We start from the raw sequence: 26,900 nt of genomic DNA, 5'->3' as shown, positions 1-26,900 counted from the left end.
TTGTGGGTTTAGAGCCGCATCCCGGCCTTGAGATGCACAGAGACACTGTCAGTCTACTGTGGAGCCAGCAGCCAATCAGCAGAGGCTACCAGTTTGTGAGCTCTAATTGGCTCTCGAGCGGCGTCACATTACAATGACAGCAGTTCTGACAGTTCCCCAGCATGTGGCAGCCCCGTCCCGCACCACCCCGAGCTCACCCACCGCTCAGCCCAGCAGGTAATAGAAGGGAGATGAGGCCTTACTGTGGCTTAATGTAAAAGAGACCTTACTGTGGCATAATGTGTAAGGAGCCTTACTGTGGTATAATGTGTAAGTAGCCTTAATGTGGCATAATGTAAAGGGGGCCTTACTGTGGCATAATGTGTAAGAGGCCTTACTGTGGCATAATGTAAAGGGGACATTACTGTGGCATAATGTAAAAGGGGCCTTACCGTGGCATAATGTAAAAGGGGCCTTACTGTGGCATAATGTGTAAGGGCCATTACTGTGGCATAAATGTATAAGGGGCATTACTGAGGCAGAATATGTTATAAGGTCATTAATGTGTCACAAAACCACACACCTTTTTTGTCCTCTATGTTGGGGGGGGGGACGGGACACCAAATTATGGCCTTGCCCTGGGTGACAGACATCCTAGTTTCGGCCCTGTCCACACTCACTGCAGACCAGCGCTCACAATCATCACTTCTTCCCCACTGACATCCATCACATGTACTCACTCACCGGGGACCAGCGCTCCCTCTGAACTCCACTGACATCCATCCCGTTAAATCAAAGCTGTTACTTTCACTTTGTTTACAAATGTAAAGCTGGTCACACGCATCTATTATGTTGGGTTAGACTACATCAGTTCAATACGACGTATGAATACTGCTGCTGTGACCACCAATTGCTACAACCAAGAGCGACTGAAATCCATTTGGATTGCAGTTACCCTGGCAATAAATGCATTATGTCACTGGCTATCACTACTTGTCTGTTGGTTACACTAATACCCCTTTCAGACATGGACCCCGGCTTTAACACGGCTCGGACCCTGGACACTGAACGTGGTTTGAAGCTAGGGTTTCAGTACTTACCCCCTTTCACACCTTAGTGATGGACCCGGGAATAACCTTTCACACTTCACACCAGACCCAGGTATTTTGTCTATAGTGGATGCTTGGAGATGATGTCCTCTCCAAGTTCTACTGTGCCCGCCAATCATATCCTTTTAAGCTTGACCCTTGTCATCAAGACCCGGGTCATGCCTAACAGACATAAGCTTACACTTACACGGGTTGTAAGTCCCAGGAATAACTCTGGTCGATTGCAGGGTCGCGGACCTGGAACTGTCAACCGGGTCAGACCCTTTCAAACAAAAGCAGGACCCGGGTCGACTTGCCATGCTCCAGCAAATTCCCGGGTTTTTGCTAATGTCTGTAAGGGGTATTATGGGCATGTCCACAAGTCGGTCAGTGATCTCCACTATGGTTGTGAAGTCGGCAAGCCAAATCTTTGGCTTCCACTTCTCTATTAGTAAAACAGAGGAGTCGGAATCAAAGACCCTGCCGACTGATGCCACAACTTTGATCCCCACAAATTAAAAGCAGAAGAAAACATCTACAAACATTATCTAAATCTCTCCCCTACAATAAAAACATAAATACAGACAAGGGCCCTCATTCAGAGCCGCTCGCAATTAGCGCTCGCTCGTTCATAAAAAGGGGGTGGCTATTCAAATGAACCGTTTGCTCTTTGCGGTCTGTTGCCGCCTCCATGTCTGAACGAGCGAGCAAAACATACGCTCGTTTATTTGATAAAAACGCCCCCTGGCCGCTCGCATCATACGTCATGTCCGCTATTTATTAGATTAATCGAGTACATCGAACAGCGTATGAACTGCTCGCTATTCTTGTGGTTGGTTTTTTCAACCACAATATTGCGAGCAGTTCTGACTATAAAATAACCCAGTGACGTGGTGAATGACGCTGCTGTATTAATTATGCACACCCATAAAACGCCCGCTTTGACCTTTAAGCACGCCTGCGTTCTGATCTCCACTCCCCCTTTTCAAGCACCTTCCCCTGTTACCACCCACATACGCCTCATTCTGTCACTCAAAATAGCAGGCACTCGCTATATAGCGTACAAATGATTTTCGGCCGCACTGACTGGTTCGCGCATGCGTACTAAAAACCGTACGCATGCGCAGATGTGCGAACATCGCTCGGAACGAGCGTACTGCCGATAGCGAGTGGCTCTGAATGAGGGCCAAGATCCGCTGCCTTAAACAAGGCGATTTGTCCAGAAGGGTAAGGGGCCCCTAGCAAACATTCTCTACGTATACGTTCTCAAAAGGAACTTGGGGCCCCATTTAATAACGAGTAATATGCTTGTTATCACTCGTTACTAAAGGTCTACATCTCTCAATTAATTGGATACATGGAGAAAGGGTAGCATACTACATACAAACAGCCTATCTATATACTACAAGTTCCAGAGTTGCCTGCTGAGCAACTACAAGTCCCAAAGTTGCCTACTGTGGAGGGTGCTGCTGCTTAAAAGGCAGATGCTGCCACTGGTGGGAGCCACAGCAACAGCCTGTCCTGGCGCTTATCCCCTCCCCGTTCGTGTCTGTACCCATGGTTGCTGCTAGATCCTAGTTGGAGAAAGGACCTCTCTAACGTCGCAACCACGTGACCGCTGCAGAAGAGCCGGACATCCACATGGGCATAGAGGGGGAATATGCCCGAAGCGTGGCGAGCGAAGAGAGCCCACTTTTAGCTCCCCGTTCTGATCCTTGCCCCTCCCCCTTTGGTCGCAGGTCACGTGGGTCTGATGTCAGAGGTCCCTTGCAGCACCAAAGTCTAGACCTAACCCTGCACCCATGTTATGTGTGTGTACGGTAGGCTGGGGCAGGGGATGGTATTGAGGGCACTACTACTAATGTCACTCCCCCACCATGAGCACACTACAGGCAAGTGTGCTGAGAGGGGTTGAGCATGTACTCTTGACACAGGCCTAGGCCTTTTGGAGAAGCCCAGTAGGGGCACGCATCCAGCAGCTGTCACACCTGCTCTCTATGTGGTACTCTCTCTGCAGCCCAGCACACATGCTGCTATCATGCTGTGTGCTGGGCTAGGGAAAGAGGCTGCTGTCAATTCTCTCTGTCCCTGCATGATGGGCCGAAGGGTGAGTGATCACATTCGCCTGCCTCCCCGGGACATCAGCAACACCCCACACCGGCACTCCCCCCCTGTGTGTCATGCGGCTGGGAATATATTATTTTTATTTTTCATAAGGAGAAGGTCTGGCCACGCCCCCTCTCAGGACTGGAGCCCAGCAGAGCTGTTGGCGGCTCTGACTACAGGGGGCTACTGCTCTATTTTACATTATTCGCAAGCTATGGGATGATCAAACTCTGCCAACGCCATATTACAGGTTGCACTGCTGACTGCGGCAGTAGTGCAAGTGTTAGCCCCCGAGCCATCACTGATGGAGATCCAATGGTTCCATGCATCAATGGCACAGAACACCAGAGCATAACTCCGCCGCCCCAATGCTACCTGCAAAGCCCTGCCCAAGAATCTGACTGGCCCGCTCCCCAATAGAGTAGGGCTGACCAACGGTGGTCGAAACCAACAATGGCTCCATGCAGATGGTTGCACACCATCGATATCAACCACTGATGTACCATCGATGGTTAATCCACCGATGGCCATCCCTAGACTAGAGCTAGTCGCCACAGCCAAAGCATTTTTGAATATTGTGACAGTTTAGTGAAAAAAATCTATATATTTAGTGACGACACAGAGATAGGAAGGATTCACTAACAGCACCTCTGACACTGAAGGGTACCAATTAAACTTTATAATTAGAGCGGTGCCAGAGTTAATGTTACTACACTGTACCCCCAAACAGCCCCCAGCCCCACCCTATAGCAAAAATGTGGCCATTTCCCCCTCCAGCTCACAGAAGAATTTCTGTTAGCGAGGAGATGTCGTCCATATTTGTGAACTCAAGTGAAGCCACTCTGAGTACACCTCCTGCAGGCAGCTTCTTGACATGCACGATGTTATGAAATTCCCTATCTTTAACATTAGGCTTATATATTTACCAAATGTAAAAAAGTGTAACTTTCTCAAAAATCTTTACCTCAAAATGCCCTAAACTGAAACAAGATCTATCTCACAAAATAAACCCTCAGTCTTCAATCGTCTACTATCCTGAGTTATGCCTTCCCAAAAAATACCTCAAATTAGCTCTAAACTGACACTTCTGGAGGAAGAACAGTGACATTTTCCACTTTATATATTACCAAAATTCTCATTTTATATTTCTATGCCTTTAAATTTTGTATGTAGCACAAAGTGCCAGTTCTACGTGGACATGCCAAATTTCAGCTCAGTACATCCAATGACTTTTGATGTGTAGCCCCTCAAACTATGCTACCCCTCTCACAACAATTTAATAGCTGAATGCTTTTTTTTCGATTCAGCCCCAATGTAAGGGCATGACTGTGCCCTTATAATATACAGTTACTAAATGGATCACACACATAATGATGCACACTCTCATTCATATAAGAGCATATTCAACTTGAGGCGAAAAGTCAGTTGCCAGACTTTTCGCCGGCAACTGAGGTTTTGCAGGTGAAAAGTTATCAGCCACTTTTGGGGAAATCAGCTTGTCACCCTCCAAAAGATGGTCTGACTTGGGAGATCACTATGGGTACCCCCGAATTGCCGTGCTAAAGGTATTTGAGGTTTTTAAATGGTCTCAATAGGTGCTTTTTTACGCCTATGAGGTAGTGGTGAAGAATAGTATTTAGCTAATTTTTTGGGGAAAAAAAACTAGCTCCTTCAAATTGGGGTACATGAAAATGGGTGCAAGCATATTTTTAAGTGGCTAAAGTGAACTTGTAAAAATCGTGAAAAATCCATCTGCCGCAAACACCTGCAATCAAAAAAACACCGGGGGCATACTTGGGGACCCCCCTGGAGTCTATTTCGCTAGTTTAAAAGTGTGTCCTCCATTTTTTATTTTTTTTTTTGCCCCCAAAATGAAAGTACTCTTTTTAGGGTGTCCTGTGGTATATTTTTTTACACAGAATATCTTAAGGGGCCTGTCCAAGGGATGTACGGTGGTTTTTAGAAGTCTGCACCCCAAAACCCCAATTCCGCACCTGTGAAAAGTCATCCAAATTGAATATGGGGATAAGTGAGAATAGCGAAAATGACGTCATCGACAATAAAGAATCGCCGATAACGGGATTTCGATCCAAATTGAATACGACCCATAGTGCTAGATCTAGAACTCGCAGGCTGAGCCCACATGTGCCAATGATACCAGCAGATGGAAGTGCCTCCATTGTCTATAAACATGGAGCAGACTCGTATAAGATTAGCTGTTAGCAATCATTTTATATAAATTATTTGTAAAATCAAGTAAAGAACAATCTTTTTGAAGTGGACCGGAGGAGGCGGTCATCCCCCCTACCAGCGGTGCCCGACAGACACACATACGAAAATAAAAAAAATTCCACTTACCTATTCTCCGCTCCAGCGTTCGCTCCTTCGTCCAGCTTCCTCCCGCGCCGGACAGAAGCTCATTCTGACCTGGGCGGCTCAATTGGCCACTGTGTTGCCCGATCAGAGCTGAGCTCCGATCGCGGCAGCAGCATGGTAGGGAGGAGGGGCATGCAGCGCCGGTGGTGGTGGGGAACCGTGGCAGAGCCCTGGAATACCCCTAGGCATTCCAGTCGCCCCTAGGCATTTGCTTATTATGCCTATGCCTAGGGCCGGCTCTGCTGTGCAGCCACCCCCCTGAAAACACGACAGATGTCACATGCAGGGGGGATGGTGCACTGGCACTAAAGCAAGCCAAATACAGGGTGCCGCCACCAGGGTCCTGTGCCCTGGGCGTTTACACCACTTACATACCTCTAGTTATGACTAACTGCACAAACCTCATGAATCAGGATTGAATACATTTGGAGCCAGTAAACTGAAACTGCAATGCAGTATGTAGTTTGCACAAATTCATACGTTCCAATCGCCTTGATTTCAGCGAGACAGTCCCACTTTTCGGGCACTATCCCACCCGTAGACCACAATGTCATGCGGGTGGGGACACTCCGTCACTGCTGCAAACATTTGGTGCCAGGAGAGAAGGGGCAGCCCAGCAGCTGCGGAGCCCCAGCATGATGTGAAAGGGGGATGTGACACACGGTCACGTCCCTAAAATGACACATATATGGGGCTGTGGCCTCATACCAAGCATGTCACGCCCCATGGTGTGTGATGTTTTGGCGTGTGCAAGAAGTACCGGGATGGCACAGCAAAATGTTGGGAGGTACGCAAATTAATCTGTGCTTTCCACAGGTTCCTTTCCAGCTGTGAAGACCAGAGTGAAGGACATCATACATTTCAAGGTAGCATTCTGTAGTTTTAAAGAAATACTTTATGTATTGGGATCTACATCTAGCAGGGGCTTTGCTAAGGTCCCAGTAGCCTCTGTGCATTAACTATAGAAGGCAAATTCTGCTTGCAGCCTAAGGAGCTATGAACAGAGGGCCTGAATCAGACCCGGTCGCAAGCGCTGAGCGCTCGCAACCGGGTCGATGGTGGCCCAGAGCGTATGCACACGACGGAGCCGGCTCCGTCGTGCACATGCGGGAGACCCGGATAGCGACGGGCACTCCGTTGCTCCGGGTCTCGCAACAAAGGGGGCGAGCTGTCGATGTTGAGTGACAGCTCGCCCCCTTTGGTGGGCGGGCCGGGGGGGTGGCTGCCCAAACGGAGGCGTTCCCATGAGAACGCCTACTGTTTGGGGGCGGCCCCACTGACATCACAAGTGATGTCAGTGGAGAGCTTCCGGCTCTTGACCATCGCGACCATCATCATGGCCGCTCGCTGTAGCTGTGGGTGGTCACACACAGCTATGCGAGCGGCCAGGAGGCCGTTCTAAATAAAAAAATAGCCCGGCCCTGATTCAGAGCGAGCGCTCTGTCAGAGCGACCGGGTCTGAATCATGGCCAGAATCTGCCTAACGTAACTGGCAGATAAATGCTCTATGTGAGCTGTTGATGGAAACTGCTCCTTGAAATTGAGTTGTCTTGATAGATTTGTTGGGGTGCTCCTGTACACCACTGAAAAGTGTCTGACATTGTATTGCCTTGCTGACTTCTGGGTAATAATCAAACTTGAGCATGTTATTGTCCATCCTGAGGGGGTGGTTTATCCTCATCTAGGTGAATTACATTAAAAAAGAATGTTGTAATCATAGTATTAAGATAACAAAAACAATATTTTATAAAAAAAAACAAAGTTTTGTTGTTAATAATGATAAACTGTTAAATAAAAATAAACAAATCTTGCAAAGAGTACTTACCCTCCCCCCTTCTCCCCCTAACCCGGCACCCCTCCTGGCCACATCACGGCTTCTCTGATACTTGAAGACCCTATGTAGTTTTTTAAATCTTATTGCTGATTTCGTTCAGTGTGCTGGGGGATTACTTTTTGTTGTCTCTTGTATAGACTAACCCCTCCCTTACATGCACCTGAGTGATATTACTGAAGTGGTTGAGCAGCTACCGAAATGTAGTGCTGTACTGAGAGGCATAGATGGGACCAGCGTTTGGAGGGCATGTTGGTTCTTGTAGTGCCATTAGGAGGACTTAGGGGTCACTCCAAGGTAAGCTGGCTCTTAATTCAGGTATATTTGTATGTGCCATTATCATGTGGCCTTATATTGGGCAATTATATGACCCAAATTGGATATAGTTATCAGTTTTAGGGATGAGTTTGGGGTGCGGTGCCCCCCGGGGTTGGTGCGTCTGGACTGCTCTGGGCGGCACACTTTAACACTTTATTTAGCACTTTAACACATTCAAATTATATTTATTTCTCTTAGTATATATTTTTTTCTTTTCTTTGCATTTTAATTACACTCTTCACCTATGTATCACCTATTAACACATAGCATGTGTTAATAAGAATAAAGCACAAACTAACACTTTAGTTTTTCACTGGGGTGGCTGGCCTTCACCGGCTTTTTGGGGTTCTGCACCCCAGACTTTGACCAAGTATTAGGGACCTCCAGTATCAGAGAAGCCGTGATGTGGCCTGGAGGCTTAGCAATATTTTTGCAAATAAATGCAACTGAGATCTCTGAATTATCTACCACCATGTAGTTTTTCAAATCTTAAGCTGCATACACACACAACGATTGAGTTAATGAACGATGTTAGTAAACGATTTTCTACCTTGAAAAAATGAACTAAAAACGTTTACTAAAATTGTTCATTTACTATGTTCATTTAAATGTAATGAACGATTTTTATGAACTACAAACGATTTTTGCATATTAACTTAATGAAAATCGTTGAGTTGACAAGTCTGACTGAACTACAAACTACAAACGTGAACGCGCATGAACAATAATCGTTCATCATTTGACTCAGAATGTGAACGATTTTAACGATAATCGTTCAAAAAATCGTTGTGTGTGTATGCACCTTTACTGCTGATTTCATTCTGAGTGGGGGGGATTACTTTTTGTTGTTTCTTGTATAGAATAACCCCTCCCTTACATGCACCTGAGTGATATTACTGAAGTGATTGAGCAGCTACCAACATGTATTATGCTCGAGGAGACAGACTTGATATACATAGTAGACCTATGAATAAATGGCACTTTTAGGCAGAAGCGTATAAATTCAAAAGATAGCATCTAAAAGCCTACAATTTGTTTAATCTTAAAATATTGTAAAAATTAAAAGAAAAACAAAACATATTTATGAACAAAATTAATCAACAATGATGTCCTATACACAGGGGCGCCGAGAGGGGGGGGGAGCGGGTACAGATTACCCGGGCCTGGGCTTCCTGAGGGGCCCGGCGGGGGCCCAGGTCCGGCGCCGCTCCCCCCCTCACAGCAGCTCAGCACACAGTGTGTGCTGAGCTGCAGTTGGAGACTGCCCGTGGTAGCTGAGCAGCAGCCACAGCAGTCTCCTATGCCTGTGCGGGGGAGCGATCACACTGATCGCGCCCCCCCAGGCTTTGTGCCAGGCGGAGGGGGCTCAGAGCGCCCCCCTCCCCAGCGGCGCTGCAAATCTTTTTTTTTCTCGCCAAGGGGGCGTGGCCACGCCTCCCGCGATTAGGCCATGCCCCCTATTACCAGGGCCTGCCACGGCTCTTGGCGGGCCTGCCTATATATCAGACACATATTATAAGCATTGTACCAGTCATTACCTGCTCCCATTCATGGTCACAGTACTTAGGGCCTGATTCAGACTTGGGAATAGAGAGAGATATCTCTCTCTATTCCCAAGTCTGAATCAGGCCCTTATTCTGGGCTGTGCCCACTCTGTGGAATGCTTAACAAGATAACCTCTAAACTTTCAATTGTTACCTGAAAAATTACCTCAGACAAGTTAAATTTGTGAACCACCCACACAACCTCCATAAGCTATTCTACCCACTTACCGCTCCTCTAAATAGTTCATACAAAACGTATACACTTAAGGGTATATTTATTAAAGTGAGAGTTTTTATAAGTGGAGATGTTACCCATAGCAACCAATCAGATTCTACTTAACATTTAACTAGCACTTTCTAGAAGATAATAGTTAGACTCTGGTTGCTATGGGCAACATCGCCACTTCTAAAAACTCTCCCTTTAGTAAATCTCTTCCTTAGTGTACAAATTAGTTTGAACACCAGGTTAGTACCTTTAATTGTTTTAGGCATGGATTTTACAAACTTTCCACATGAATCCTAGGACTCAGACACTTCCATGAAAACATGCCCTATACCATGACCATGGCGTTGCCTCCCACAACAGAGTTGTGATGATGCAAGAAGGATCCATGCTTTCATGCTGTTGTCTCCAAATCCTCACCCTGCTATCTGCATGGTGTAATTGAAAACATGATTTTTCAGACCACATGACACATTTCCAATCATTTACTGTCCAATTCCTGCATTCTTGAGCATACTGGAGGCTTTTAGCCTGTTTGCAGCAGATACTGTAGCAATGTTCGTCTGCTTCTCCGCTCTGTCAGTCCTTCCATTGGTTGCCAGTTTTCTACCGTATTCAATACAAAATATTTTTACTTACACATAAGGCTATTAACCAAACCACACCAACATACATGTATTCACTCATCTGAAAATATCTCCCAACAAGACCTCTCTGCTCAGCACAAGATCTGCGTCTCTCATCCCCATGCATTACTTGATCCCATTCACAGTTACAGGACCTTTTTTTCGGGCTGCACCCACCCTGTGGAATACCCTACAATGCACAATAAGACTTTCGTCTAGTCTACAAACCTTCAAGCATTCCCTGAAAACTCACCTCTTCAGGCAAGCTTATCAGATTCCAGAACCGCCCACATAACCTTCATAGCTTCCATATTTATTACATCCCTTTTCACAGTCCACACATCATCTTTCTTTCACATCCTCCTGACATTTGGCCGACATTCCTGTGTGACTGGATCATGCAGCCAACCAAGAAACTCTGCATTCTGGCTGGACCAAAATGCAATATATTACGCCTATCCTTGTGTATCAATGCCTATTTCCCTATAGATTGTAAGCTTGCGAGCAGGGCCTTCCTACCTATATATCTGTTTGTTATTACCCCAGTTTTGTTCTATTAATGTTTCCAATTGTAAAGCGCAATGGAATATGTTGCACTATATCAGAAACTGTTAGAAATAAATAAATAATGGCATATGGACAGGCCTTCTGCTTCTGTAGCAGCATACAGTATGACGTAATGTGCGGCATAATGGTCGTTGAGAGGACATCTGAATTGGTCCTTGATTCAGATTATACTTTATTCAGATTATACGTAATTTCATGGACTGTTGGCCGTCTGATGGACTGAACAAGTCTGTCTACTCTCTGTTCCACTCGAGCATCCAATAACCGTTTACCACCACCCTCCTTGCGTTCAGAGTCAGACCCACTTTTTTGTCTGCTGGTTCACACTGTGGGCCTGATTCAGCAAGGATCGCTATTCCGCTTATACGCACGCAATGTACTTGCTAATATCAGCAGTGATATGTAAATGTTTGCATTCACTTTGTGATCACGGCCTAACATAAGGATACCCACCCGTATACATTGGCAACATAGCGAAACAATCGGTAATATTGAGTAACATCGGACCCATACGTACAGTTAAGGCAGGTCAGACCTCACTCAGGAATTGCTTCCTTCAGCGCAATCTATGAGGCCTCAGGCTGCGTATAATATCGCAGTGGCTAATTTAAGCAAGCCCCTGCAACGCCGTCCCAACACACCGGCACGCCTGCATTCGCCCAACCACCCCCCGTCACCACCCACAAACAGCACTTCCTGTCAATCACTCTGCGATAGGTTTGTGTAGCTGCTGCGATCACAGTCTTGATCGCAATAGCTAGTTCACGTATGCGCACTGCGATACATACTCATGTGCAGTACGCAACAATCAGCTTATTGCGTGCGTATAAGCAACTGCGATCCTGGCTGAATCAGGCCCTGTGTACACTTTAATAACTTCTGTTCATGAACAATTCACCAGTGATCTATATTGCTAATCATTCCATGTTCAAAGTCCATCAGATGGCGTTGCTTATCCATTATACAGAAAGGTAAAGAAAAGGGACTTGTGAGAATAAGGTCAAATGCACAAGAGATCAGGCACTAAGTGCTATTATTTATTACAACAAGAAAAGGGCTGCTTCTACTGTCAGCGCTATCCCACTAGTATACCTTCTGGTGCATATGCAGTGCAGGGTTGTGTCATAGGGGAGTGGCTAATGAGAGAGCCGCAGAAATAAATGAAAAGGTACCTGAAAGAAGTCTTTCCACCTGGACAAAGGTTTGTTGTGTAGGGTTCCTCCGTGCCCACATAGGCACCCCAAAACGAGAACTCACAACGTGTATATCGCCACCAGTATTAACCCTATTTGTTCCTGGCTACACCTGTAGATTACTGCATCATGTACCTGCTGCATACTGTTTAACCTTGTGTTATACTGAAACTGCTTTCTACCAGTTAATAAACCAATCCCTGGTTAAGTTACCTCCATCGCACACTGCTGATACTTATTAACATCATCATCATAGGATTTGCCAATACACACAAACTACTGACCCCAGGCCAACATTGCCCTGTGACTGGATCATATAGCTCACCATGCACTTCTTACTTTTGTAATTTTTCTGTATTAGTACCAATATACATTATGTGGCACTTAACCTAATATATTAAGCTTCTGTAAGCATATAGGGCCTGATTCAGAGCCGGACGCATTTAGCGCTCGCTCGTCCAGAAAATAGGGGTGGCTATTCAAATCAACCGTTCGCTCTTTGCGGTCTGTTCACGCCTCTATGTCTGAACGAGCGAACAAAACTTGCGGTAGTTTTTTGAAAAAATACGCCCCCTGGCCGCTCGCATCCTACGTCATGTCCGCTATTTATTAGATTAATCGAGTACATCAGCCAGGGTATGAACTGCTCGCTATTCTTGTGGTTGGTTTTTGCTACCACAATTTTGCGAGCAGTTCTGGCTATAAAATAACCCAGTGACGTGGTCAATGACGCTGCTGTATTAATTATGCACACCCTTAAAACGCCCGTTTTGACCTTTAAGCACGCCTGCGTTCGGATCTCCACTCCCCGTTTTCAAGCACCTTCCCCTGTTACCACCCACAAACGCCTCATTCGGTCACTAAAAATAGCAGGCATTCGCTATTTTGCGAGCACACGATTTTCGGCCGCACTGACTGGTTCGCGCATGCGTATTACGATCCGTACGCATGTGCAGTTGGGCAAACATCGCTCGGAGCGAACGAGCAGCCGCTTACAAGCGGCTCTGAATCAGGCCCATAGATTGTAAGTTAAGATGTGCACAGGACCATTTCTGTTGGTTTTGGATCTGTATCTCCTTCATGTTTTGGATCTGGTTTTGGTTTTGCAATACCACCCTTGCGTGTCTTGGTTTTGGATCTGTATTTTTTCAAAAAAATCATAAAAGCAGCTGAAATCATATAATTTGGGCCTGTTTTTGTTCCTACAGTATAATTAACCGCAATAACATTTGGAGGGACAGCACAGCCCCTGGATAGCACAGCCCCTGGAAGGACAGCACATCCCCTGGATAGCACAACCCATACAGTACAGCCGGAGTGAAGCAAATAGCGTGTTCGAGGAACTTATATACAATCTAAAGCCCGCGAGAATCCGACACGGGGTTGATGACGTTTTGACTCGTTTTCGGATCCAAGTCAGATGGGAAGACTTGAGCCCGACTCTGATCCGGTTCGTATTTGCAATGTTCGGGTGGGTCCGGTTCTCAGAGAACCGGACCCGCTCATCTCTAATTGTAAGCTTACAAGCAGGACCATCTTACCTCTCTGTCTGTTAATTGCCAATTGCTTCTGTGTTCCCAATTGTAAAGTCCAACAAAATATGCTGGCACTATATAAATAGATGTAAAAAAAATAAGAGTGTCCAGTTCCATTCCAGTTGCACAAGGTGCCTTCTGATACTACTGCGCCTAAATTATAGTCTTCTGTGGAAAGTCACTGGAGAAACAGTCTGACCTTTGACCTAGATGTCAAAAGACCACTAGGTTTTCAGAATTGGGCGGTGTCTATGTCAAGTATGATCAATCCACTACATAGTACATACTATAAAGCACTATCCACAGGGCTAACCACCTGTATTGCAGCCCACCTGAGCTCGAGGCCTGAACTTGATCTGCTCTGCACTGTCGGGATAACTTCTCATCTTCTGCACATATTTATACAGATTTTGATTCAAGCAGTTACGACCTTCATCAATGTCTACTTACCAATTATTATAGATGATGAGACTACTACCCATATCATTGTTTTCTTACCAGCTATTATTTCTACCTACATCATTGTCTTTGGGCCAGATTCATTACGGATGGCAACTGTGAATGAAATAGCGATTACGGACGCAGTTCCACTGCAAAAGTATGCTAATCCATTGGGATTGCTATGCCGTCGCAGCACAAAATAAGGACGCCCTCTTTACTTTACACACATCCGTAATGTTTAGCAAGACTGCAAAACTATCGATACAATCGAGTAACATTGCAGCCTCATGCACACTTGCACAAGCTCTGACTTTACTCAGGAATTGATAACTTCATCATACGCTATGAGTCCTCAGCTGCATACTGCATCGCAGTGGCTAATTTATGCATGCCCATGCAACAGCGTTGAAACGCACTGACACACCAGCGTTTCCCCAACCACCCCCCTGTCACCACCCACAAATGGCATTTCCTGTCAATCACTCTGTGATGGGTCTGCATAGTCACTGTGATCACTCCCCCTATCACAGTGGCTGGTTCGCATACGCGCACTGCGATGCATGCGCAGTACGCAACAATTGGCCGATTGCGTGCGTATTAGCAGTTGCGATCCGTAATGAATCAGGCCCTTTTTCTTCATAGTAGCCAGAATTATTGTTAGAACTTCAACTCCTTTTATCGTTAGCTCCTTTTTCCTGATGCCAGAGATAGGCCGTCATGACTGCCATTATCTTGGTAAATATCCGGGGGGGGGGGGGGCGTTAATAGGCCGAAGGGCAGTGCCTGAAATTGGTAATATTGCTGCAGGACAGCAAACTGTAGAAATTGTTGGTAGGATGGCGTATTAGGAACATGCACACATGCAGATATGCATCCTGAATGTCCAGGAAACCATAAAATCCCCAGGCTCCATTGCCAAAATAATTGACCGGAGAGTTTCCATACAGAACTTGGGTGCATGGATAAACCAGTTGAGGGTTTTTAGATTTAGAATAGGTCGATGAGATTCATTCGGTATCTGAAGCAAAAATAGATTGGAATAATAACACCTTCCTTGTTGCAACACAGGAACCAGGATTATTACCCCTGCCTGCAGCAGGGCGTGAATGGCCTCCTGAAGGGCCATGGCCTATACTGCACCTGATGGAGGATCTGTACAAAAAAACTTCTGGGGAGGATGCCTCCAGAAAGTGAGGGCATACCCCTGAGAGATCACTTCTCGGGCCCAGGCATCTGTTGTTATTTGATGCCAGTAATCCGCATATTGAAGAAGTTGGCCTCCCACCCTGGGATCTCCCAGGAGGAGGCCCGCCCCATCAGTCCGAGGGTTTGTTGTCAGTCTTAGAAGCTGGATGTCTGGCCAGCCCAGACCTCTGAGTTTGTCACCTGGATGTCCTGCGAAAACTAGACGGCTTGGATGAAGACTGTTCCTTTGTTCATCCCTGAGGACGAAGGGACCTAAAAGAAATCTGCCTAGATTTTATTGTAAACGTAGAAGGCAGACATGCAGATTTTGAAGCTGCCAGAGTAGCTATTATCTTATCTAACTCTGCTCCAAAAAGTATATTTCCATAGAAAGGTAAGGATTCCAGAGCCTTCTTTGATCCTGTATCAGCTTTCCAGGATCTTAAACAAAGGACCCTGCGCATCACTACTGAAGTTGCTGATGCTTTAAAAGCTAAAATTCCAGCATCTACTGCAGCTTCTCCCAAATAGGAGTCTCTTCCCGTATGTGGGAGATATACATCATCTGTTTTCTGATAGCATCTGGCAGAGAGTCTTCTAATGCCCCCGTCCATTCTTCCACAGCTTTGGCTACCAAAACTCCAGCCATATCTGGACGAGTAACAGCTCCTGATGATGAAAATATTGCCTTAAGACATGTTTCAATTATCCTATCTGTAGAATCCTTTAGAGAAGATGCTGATGGAATAGGAAACGTAGCATTTCTGACCAAGTGCATCGCGTGAGCATTCACAGTACACTTAGTACATTCGGAATCTGGGAAAGGATACAACGTTGTTAATCTTTCATTCACATAAAACCATTTATCCGGGTTAAATAAAAGACAGTGGGCCTGATTCAGAGACGGACGCTCTGAACGAGCGCTCGCTCTGAATCAGGGAGTTTTTTTTTTTTGTTCGGCCTCCTGGGATGACCACCCACAGCTATTGCGAGCGGCCAGGTTGATGGTCGCGATGGTCAAGACCATCGCGACCATCGGGCTTGCGACGAGACTCTTGTGGTAGGGTCTCGTGGCCGCAAGCCCCAGAGAGCTTCTGGCTCTAATAGAGCCGGAAGCTCTCTCACTGACATCACTGGTGATGTCAGTGGGGCCGCCCACAAATGCAGGCGTTCGCTTGGGAACGCCTCCATTTGTGAAGCCTCCCCCCGGCCGTGCCTACCAAAAGGGGGGAGCTGTCAATCACCATCGACAGCTCGCCCCCTTTGGTGCGAGACCTGGAGCGACGGAGCACCCGTCGCTAGCCGGGTCTCGCGCATGCGCACGACGGAGCCGGCTCCTTTGTGCGCATGCCCAGTGGGCAAACATCGTCCCAGTTGCGAGCGCTCAGCGCTTGCGACCAGGTCTGAATCAGGCCCAGTATCAACACAGCAGCTAGCAAACAGTCACATATGATGCATATGTAATATAGCTGCAATAGACTCTGAATCCACTACCCAAACACGAGGAATGGTAGGATATAGGGCACTATATACCTGATCCAAGGGAGAGGTATACAGGGAGACTGACCCAAACCCTCCTGAGACCAACAGCTACAGCAGTGCACCGACTGTGAGTGTCTCATATACACGAGGGTAGGCGGAGCGACCCAGACGCGCGACAACCTTTGATGGATCTGCGTCTGGGTCGGGGAAGGAGTTGCCGGGGGAGCGCCTACCTCCCCTAAGCTGCATCAACCAGCCGGGAACGCTGGCCTCGTGGCAGCAGAAGCGTCTGCAGCTGATCTCCGGCATCAGACGATAAGACCCCAGCGGTCTAGTGAGGAAGCGGATGCTCTGGGCCCTAACTGCAGCAGCTTCTGGCGCTTCTCCAGTGCCGGAAGCAAGGATTCGCCTTACCTGACCTCTCCATTCATCCAATTGCAGTCCATGTCCCAGCCTTGCTGCTAGCAAGCTCAGTCGTGACCCGCTGAAATCAGCAGCCCGTTGGAGGTAGACAGAGTCGCAGTACATGCTGCTTAATTTAGACGCTTAGTACTGCCAACCCAAAAACATAGAAGATAAAATAAAACATAAAATAAAAGCTTAGGACTGCCTGAGCAGTCCTCTGTTACAAAGGTGCGTCTGAATCTTGCCGCACCAAACGAACAACTGAAGGCCTGTGGCTGGGGGCAGGGTATATATGGGGGAGGACGCGAGGCATCCTGGGAGCTGAAGGCTTTAACTGTTTGGTGCCTGGATTTCTTCAACCACATTACCCCATGGTATCCCTGTGGACCCCTATGGAACCTGAAGAAGAAAAATGGAAATAGCAACTACAATCCAATGTAGCATCTATATAGGTAGTTCTTGACCTGTGCTGTGATATTCTCTTCTGCTCCCCCCATACCCTTAACTGTACCCATCTTAGGACATACCATTCTCGACTGTATAGATCGTATTACCATAGTAAATACTTTGAACACTTTATGCTTCTGCCTTATAATTTATTAACTCAGAGAGCGAGTTTACATCCTTTTGGGTTTTATTTCATTGATGTTATCTGTAAGAGACACCTCGACAAATCAAGGTGTGCATCTGTAGATTTAATTGTGAGTGCTACTAACTTTGGCCCTCATTCAGAGCCACTCGCTGGCGGCAGTACGCTCGTTCCGAGCGATGTTCGCACATCTGCGCATGCGTACGGTTTTTAGTACGCATGCGCGAACCAGTCAGTGCGGCCGAAAATCGTTGGTACGCAATATAGCGAGGGCCTGCTATTTTGAGTGACAGAATGAGGCGTATGTGGGTGGTAACAGGGGAAGGTGCTTGAAAACGGGGGGTGGAGATCCGAACGCAGGCGTGCTTAAAGGTCAAAACGGGCGTTTTAAGGGAGTGCATAATTAATACAGCAGCGTCATTGACCACGTCACTTGGTTTTTTTTAACTCAGAACTGCTCGCAAAATAGCGGTTGAAAACACCAACCACAAGAATAGCGAGCAGTTCATACGCTGTACGATGTACTCGATTAATCTAATAAATAGCGGACATGACGTATGGTGCGTGCGGCCAGGGGGCGTTTTTATCAAAAAAACGAGCGTATGTTTTGCTCGCTCGTTCAGACTTAGAGGTGGGAACAGACTGCAATTTGCGAACGGATCATTTGAATAGCCACCCCTTGTTTTTGAACGAACGACCACAAATAGCGAACGGCTCTGAATCAGGCCCTTTGAGCCCAAGCCCAAACTAGGGGATTTATGTGACAAGTGAGAAGCTAACATGTTATTTATAACAGCTTAATTGCAGAGAGTTCTAAAAAGTTTTCACTGTTATTCCTAAAATATTATATTTTCTATTTAAAGTGCCACAAAGTGTCCGCATTGCTGTACAAGGAATATACACAGGCCAGGCACATTGTTATGACCACATCCTACGTTTGACGTTGGCAGCGCGTAGCCCATGAAGTACGTCATGTGCCGTGCACTGGCTTGGTGGGTATATAGGGTGTGCGATAGGCCGTCTGCACACATATCACTCGTTGCTGTCATGGGTAAAAGAGGCAATTTATCCGAGTTGCAATAAGCGATGATTATTGGCTTTCGGGCCAAGGGTGGCAGTATATTTTGAAACAGCGCAGTTTGTGAACTGTTCGCATGCTGCTGTGGTGAAGGTGTATCGTGACTGGACAAATGGCACCATTGCGAATAACCGACGTGGAAACTGCGGAGCACCACGTGCCATTGATGTGAGAGGTGAACTTCGGCTACGAAGGTGTGTGAGGGCCGTCCGACACACTATAGTGGAGCATCTTGCATAATAGTGGTTGACCAGACCTCACGCAGGATCTTGGCAACTTCCTGTGAGTCTTATCATTGCATCCGTCGCCGAATTGGCTTAATTATGGACGCCCCAACACACAGGCACGCCTGCATTCGCCCGACAACCCCGTCACCACAAACAAACAGCACTTCTTGTCAATCATTATCTGAAGGGGTCTGTGTACACGCTGCGTGTAGTCTGCGTACGCTTACCCCATCGCCCTGGCTAGTTCGCACATGCACAGTGTGATGCATACGCATGTGCAGTACAAAACCATCGGCCAAGTGCATGCCTTCTCTCATGTGCGTTGCTGAATCAGGCCCACAGTTCCTGTAATTGCCATGAAGTCAGCAAGCATGGCCACTATTATACCTGCCCTCTTTAGAAGAAGGATCCCCTTAATGATCCTAGTGATTTTTGGAATCCCAGATGAGTGGTAACCCTAGGGCCTATTGTTACCAGTTATTCAGAATTCTAGAGATTGCAAGATGTGTCAGGAGTACAGGCAATCCCAGATAGGCAGTCAGGAAATCAAATCCCCTTTGCTGCTACATCTCCATCTGCCTCTTCTGCGGCTTTCTCTTCGTGACTGTGCAGTCAGAGTGCCAGTGAGTGGCAGTGCTTGGCGACACTAGTTCTGGCTGGTGGGCCTAGGGGCGTGGTCTGGACTTGTGCTGTATGGACCACATCTGCTCATTATGCCAGCTTTGTGGATCCAGATCGATTTAGCAGCCTAGTTGAGACATACTAAGATGAGTGCTGAGTGGATACAAATGTCGATGCACAGGGAGAACAAGTCCCTGGGGCAATCATCTCACATCTCCCAATATCTCCAGCACAACTGTAGTAAGTGAAGCCATACTATGAAATGTTAATCTCTGTGCCTTTATATCACTCTGTGCCTATGACTCAGTGTCCCCATAACTCTGTATTGCTGATACCCCTGAGCCCAGCCTTTGGGCCCTGTTGGTGTACTCGCGGTGGCGCTGTGTTAAGCTGGGTACACGCCTATACAATCATCGGGCCGTTCTTTCAATATCGAGAGAACGGCCGTTGGATTGTATAGGTGTGTGCGCTGTCCCGATGCAGAAGCGTTAGCCAATAAAGGTTTTTAGCGCTCCTGCAACGGTCGTGATCTGGAGGTCGCATCTTATGTACTGTTTAATATTTATTGGTTCGACCTCCCGATCCCATAGAAGCCCGTACACACTACGCTATGTCTGCACAGTGTGTACGCGGCTCACAGGCAGCTGACGGGATCACACTGGGGACAGACTGCATGGCTGAGCGGGACAGTTTTACCCGATCAGCCTGTAATGGAAAAGGTGTGTACCAGGCTTCAGAGACTGGGACAAGCAACAGCACTGAGGTGGTGCCAGAGTGCAGGGTCACTGAGGATCCATCGCTATGGGCAACATCACTTCTAAAACTCACTTCTAAAAACTCTCACTTTAGTACATTTACCCCTTACTGTCTACTCATTCTCTGCATAGTCATTACTGGTGAAGCCTCATGAAGTGCAACACCTGGCACTAATACCATAAATGTGTAAATCACAATATATTTTTTGGTGTCACCAGGTGAGTAAATTAACTGAATAGTAATTACCTTCATAAGGGGGAACGTCCACATTGTCCCAGAGAATTTATAATCTCTAATGGATTCCACATTTGCAAATTAATAGAAAACACTTCACTGGTTTCACTCCAATCTGAAACAGAAACATGTACCCCTTCCCCCCCGTCTTCTAAACCTCACAGTAAAGAAGTAGGGGAGATACAGCAATACAGAGTGCTAGTGCAGAGACCTTTGGATGAAAGGTGGTTTTGATTATAGAAATGCACTCACAATATAGTAAAATATAAAAGCATGTAATACTCTATCCTCAGTCTGGCTTGAATGGGATGTAGGAGCCCACCCAAAGTCCAGATAGAGTGGGACCAAAGTTGCATAAACCCGGGAAATGTGCTAACCACCAGTTATCCCACTACATGCCACTGGTCAAGGTCCACAGATTAAGCTTAACGCGTTTCAGGTATCTGCATGTCCTTCCTCAGAAGCACATGTGGAGATAATGAGCCAGATTGCAGTTTATATACCCCTTTAACAAGGTTAAATGAATAGCAGCTAAATCTAAACTAGGACCATATAGAAAGGAAACACTTGTTTGAAGTGAAAAAGAAAAAAAGCGTGACGTCTGAGAGATTTGAATGGGCTTTTATTAGCCAATTCATTAACTATCATAAGGAGATTGAAAGGGTCTTTAGAAATAATTGGAAGCTACTCAGACAGGATCCCATAATAGGCGAAGTTATGCCGGATGCACCTCTGTTTATCTGCACATAGAATATAGGCATGCTGCATATAATTTTAATCAGCATAAGCTGGTTGTGTGACCTATTCGCATTAATTTTGCAAATAAGACGCATTTTAATGGAAAAAGATGCACGAAAAGATGCTCGGCACTACCAAATCGCACTCCGCACACGCGTTATGTGTAACGCAGCTTGTAGCGCACAAAGGATACATGTCCTCATGACTCACGGGGCCTGATTCAGAGCCGCTCGTAAGCGGCCGCTCGTTCGCTCCGAGCGATGTTCGCACAACTGCGCATGCGTACGGCTCATAATACGCATGCGCGAACCAGTCAGTGCGGTCGAAATTCATGTGCTCGCAAAATAGCGAATGCCTGCTAATTTGAGTGACAGGATGAGGCGTTTGTGGGTGGTAACAGGGGAAGGTGCTTGAAAACGGGGAGTGGTGATCCGAACGCAGGCGTGCCAAACGGTCAAAACGGGCGTTTTAAGGGTGTGCATAATTAACAAAGCAGCATCATCGACCACGTCACTTGGTTGTCTCTTAGCCTGAACTGTTCGCATGATTGCGGTAGGAAAATCCTACCACAAGCACTGCGAGCAGTTCAGACGCCTTTCGATGTACTCGATTAATCAAATAAATAGCGGAGATGACGTAGGATGCGAGCGGCCAGGGGGCGTTTTTTACAAAATAGCGAGCACATGTTTAGTTCGCTCGTTCAGACATATTAAATATCCGGACCCTTTTTCTGAACGACCGTTCGCAAATAGCGTCCGGCTCTGAATCAGGCCCACTGTCCCTATAATTCATGGTCTCTATAACTCAGTGCCATATAACTTAGTTTTCCTATAGCTTAGAGTTCCCACCTGTCCGGGATTACTCCGGACAAACCAGAATTCAGGACTGGAGTCTGCCTGTCAGCAATTCCGGACAAGCATTGTACAGATATATTTTTTTTCCTCACACTGCTGCATAGTCTTAAGGAGCACATCCACTAGCAGACTTTGAAACGACTGCATGATTACGACATTGTAATTGTGCAGTCGTTTCACAGTCTGTGCTGTGCCTACACTGATCATTCAGTCATTCAGTGTGGACACATCAATCATCCCCTAACATGCTCAACCTGACGTTATCATCAGGTTGACCAGCATATTCGGCCGATGATTATTGTTGGAAACGACCAGCGGGAGTGCGCATTGCTCATAGAAATCGGCATGTGGATGTGCGCCTTTGGAAAGGCCCCTGACCACTTCTCCTGCCTGCAGCCCATTTTATATAGACCTGACTCATTCTTCTGCTGCTACCCAGGCTGCAGAGCACCTCTGCAGTATAACTACAGCCTATTTGGGTATGAATCCTTTGAGTTCCCAGAAACACTTTGAGGTTCCTGTGAGGCCTTTATGAGCTTCTGGCAGAGTCTCCAAAGTAGGGAGCAATAATCTTTTATTTTGATGATCTATATAGCAACTATGGGGGTGATTAAAGGTCTGATGCTATTGCTGTCGCAGCTCCTATCATGGCAGCAGTTGTGATAGCACTTTTATGGTAATACATGTATTACTGTTCTGAGCTGCATCCTAGGACGCATCGGAACATCTGCTTGATCCTCTGCCAGCTGAGTGACCATGGGGTCACTCAAACCGGTGAACACAGTTGCTCAAAAGAGGCCAGGAATTCTCTGTCAGCCAACGGAGATCCTGGCCTCTTCCCTCCCTCCCAAAGAGGAGGACACGCCTCTTCTTGGGGAAACAGAGGATGTAGACACCCCCTCCCTGCCTAGAAATGGCAGCAGACTGTCAATCACTGACAGTCTGCTGCCACTCTGTGTGCGGTACTGCACATGCGCATTACGGGTCTTGTACCGGAACAGAATGGCACAAATGGAGATGTTCGCTAACCATCGGGTTGGCACACATCTCTGAATTAGCCCCTATGTTAGCTTGATGGTAGCTTTCATCTATATATTCTATTATACTTGCATTGTTTCATGTCACAGAACATGTGAATTTCATTTACAATAATATATGAATTTAAGTACATATATAGACTATGCTGCACATTCCAGCTTGGTTCTTGATCTGACACTAGTACGTGATATGTGAAACAAAGCAAATCAGTGCAGTGATACAATGTATTTTAGTAAAGTTTGCAGGTTTTTTCAAAACCCTCATGTAAATACTGTATTTATAAAAATGACATGATGGCATATAAAGGGCAGCCATGATGGGACTGTTATATAACTTTTATTAAAGGGACATGTTAAATTTGACTGAGGGAACTCTGATGCCACCACATAAGGAGACATGAGGGGGCTTTTGTTGGCATATAAAGGGACATGGGGAGTAGATGGTACATAAAGGGCATATGGAGCGAGTATAATGACATAAAGGGTCATGAGAGGTTCTGATGGCATAAAAGGGGACATGTAGAGCAGATGGCATAAAGAGGGACATGTGGAGGGGTCTGATGACATATAAAAAAGCATGAGGGCTTCTGATAGCATATAAAGGGGAATGTGAAGCAGATGGTATATAAAGGGACATGTGGAGGGGTCTGATGTCTTTATTAAATTGGTAAGAAAATGGTCTAAAATCTGAGAAATAAAATGGCTGTAACCATACTGTGGTTTTAGCCATGCCTCCTGTTCTGGTATCTGAAAATGAAAAGGTGGTAACCCTACCTCAGCACCACAACATTTCCCATGATGTCTGGGTGATTCAATGGATGGAATCAATTTTTATGTAAGTTTATCTTCTTGTAGAAGGCAGACAAAATAGCACAGCTCTAGTGTGTAAAGGTGCCCATCTACTAGCAGATGGAGAAATGAGAGCACGATTACGACATTGTAATCGTGCAGTCGTTTCTCCGTCTGTGAAGTGCCTACACTGAACGAGCAGTCGTTCAGTGAAGGCACATCAATCATCTGCAAACATGCTGAACCTGACGTCAGGTTGTCCAGCATGTTTGCCCGATGATAGCATGCGCATCGCTGGATGTTTTAGACGATTTTTAAGCGATTTGCGATCGATTTATGAACGATTGAACGATATTGTTCAATCGCTCAATTAAATCGCCTAGTGCAGTGGTTCCCAAACTGGGTGCCGTGGCACCCTGGGGTGCCTCAGGGCATTTGCAGGGGTGATCCAGTACCAAATAAAATGATTGTTAGTCAGTGTGATAGGCAAACCCAGTTCTAATGGCTGTCATTCAAAAAATATGTGGATATGAAGGTGTGCAGCCCTGTCAACCACCACATAACTGAACCTAAGGGTGACATATACCGTATATACTCGAGTATAAGCCGAGTTTTTTAGCACATTTTTTGTGCTGAAAAAGTACCCCCTCGGCTTATACTCGAGTGAAGTGGTGTAGCGCTGACCGGACGGAGTTCGGTCAGTGCTATACAGCACAAACACACAGCCGCCAGAGCCGGCAGCTGTGTGTTTGTTGTAATCAGCAGCTGCTGAGAGTCTGTCAGACTCTCAGCGGCTGCTGCTGCTCCCACTGCGGGAGCCATCTTCCGGCTCCCGCAGTGGGTAATGGGAGAGACGTCTCTCCCATGCAAAGCGGCCGGAGGAGCTGTTAGCGGCGGGACCAGGAGCAGGGGTTTCAGGTAAGTGTTTATTTTTTTATTTTTATTACGTCTCTCTACTGGGGGGGGACTACTGGGGGCACTACCACGGGGCGATTACTACAGGGGGCACTACCAGGAGGCGATTACCACAGGGGACACTACCAGGGGGGATTACTACAGGGAGCACTAAAAGGGGGGATTACCACTCTGGGAACTACCAGGGGGGATTACTACTGGGGGCACTAAAAGGGGGGGATTACCACTGGGGGCACTACCAGGGGGGGAATACTACTGGGGGCACTGAAAGTGGGGATTACCACTGGGGGCACTACCAGGGGGGATTACTACTGGGGGCACAACCAGGGGGAATTACTACTGGTGGCACTACCAGCTGCTGCATTTCCCACCCTAGGCTTATACTCGAGTCAATAACTTTTCCCAGTTTTTTGTGGTAAAAGTAGGTACCTCAGCTTATATTCGGGTCGACTTATACTCGAGTATATACGGTAAGTACAATTTACTTCATTTAATTTTTGCTGAATGTCTCCATAAGAAACTTTTGGCCCAGGGGTGCCTAGGAAAAAATGCTGATACACTAGGGCGCCGGGATTCTAAAAGTTTGGGAACCATTGGCCTAGTGGATGGGCACCTTAAGAATTTATCAATGAAACAGGGCACACTAAGCTTAAGGTTATTTAATTTAAACCTTTCAGGTTAGAAGAAACCATCTGAAAGCAAATTTGACCACTATGCAACAAGCTATTAACCACCTCCAGCGCCATTTAAATGACTGATTCTGCATCATGCACTGTTCTTTGACAGACTTGTTTACTGATTTTCCTCCCTGGATAGGCCAGGTGTTGAATTAGCCTGTTTTATAAAAATCTATATTGGAGCGGAATAACAGTGCAAATAACAAGGTGATTCATGCTTCAGGAAAAACAAATAAGTTTTCACCATCCTTCTGTAACAATGATTAATACCCCTGTCGAAGCCGGATGATTGGCTGAGACAGAATCTGTTCGAATTAAAATCTGCACAACGCCATTTTGCGAATGGCAACAAGACGCCATTTTGCGAATGGCCGCCCAGCGCCATTTTAGCGAATCTCACACATTATAAGTACATACGGCGATGCTATTTTTTGCGTTGTGCGATTCTCACGCAATAGAACAATGTCCTCATTAAAAGTCCTCATTATATAAATACATACATTTACTAAATCATATAATATGAACAACCCTGCAAAACACGTACCACGGTGTACTCCACAAACACGTAGTCGCACAACGCTAACTAGCGTCTTTTCTTAATATCCTTACACTTACACTTTGCACACTTACATAGGAAGGTTCCCTAGCATTAAGGTTAATATCCGAGGTTTTATTCATTATTAATTATGTAATAAGCGAGTGTATTTAAGATCTCAGGTTTAGTACATGATAAGCAGACCGTGTTTGTTGCCATTCTGAACCACTGTTTATTTGCAGATTTCCGGTTCCATCGGCAAGGAAATCACAACATGTGTCTGGGAATTATGGATCATAGAGAGATAGGCATTGAAATGTACTCTGGCCCTGATTCAAAGCCGGACGATCTAACAGAGCGCTCGCTCTGAATCAGGGCGTCTTTTTTTTTTTATGGAGTGGCCTCCTGGCCACTCGCATTGCTGTGGGTTGCACTTCACAGCTAATGCGAGCGGCAAGAAGGTGGATGATCGCGATAGTGGTAGGGTCTCGTGGCCGCAAGCCCCAGAGAGCTTTCGGCTCAAACAGAGCCGAAAGCTCTCCCACTGACATCACTTGTGATGTCAGTGGGGCCGCCCCCAAACGGTAGGCGTTCTCATGGGAACGCTTCCGTCTGGGCAGCCACACCCCGGCCCGCCCACCAAAGGGGGCGTGCTGTCACTCAACAGCGACAGCACGCCCCCTTTGGTGCGAGACCTGGAGCGACGGATTGCCCGTCGCTATCCGGGTATCGCGCATGCGCACGCCGGAGCCGGCTCCGTCGTGCGCATGCACTCTGGGCCACCATCGACCCGGTTGCGAGCGCTCAGCGCTTGCGACCGGGTCTGAATCAGGCACTCTGTTCATGTAATGTAATTAGCCAGTTTAGACTTGTTCTTCGGCGGGAAAACGGACACAAAGAAGCTGTTGGAGGCTGAACTATTACAATACAAACTGACTTATGAACTGCATC

At 46.5% G+C, this 26,900-nt stretch overlaps 1 protein-coding gene across 1 annotated transcript in view; it reads left to right on the top strand.

Moving 5' to 3' along the window:
• Nucleotides 1-7,611: 7,611 nt before the first annotated feature.
• The window catches only part of MTR (5-methyltetrahydrofolate-homocysteine methyltransferase), a 153,878-nt gene continuing 134,589 nt past the window's right edge, over nt 7,612-26,900 (top strand). Inside the window, exon 1 of the mRNA XM_088477398.1 lies at nt 7,612-7,677. The gene's annotated coding sequence lies outside the window, so the exon portion shown is untranslated. The remainder of the gene's footprint in view (nt 7,678-26,900) is intronic.

Source organism: Taudactylus pleione, unplaced genomic scaffold, assembly GCF_031769625.1.
Source record: "Taudactylus pleione unplaced genomic scaffold, aTauple2 ptg000201l, whole genome shotgun sequence".
Classification (NCBI taxonomy): Eukaryota; Metazoa; Chordata; class Amphibia; order Anura; family Myobatrachidae; genus Taudactylus; species Taudactylus pleione.
This window is presented reverse-complemented; position numbering and strand designations above follow the sequence as displayed.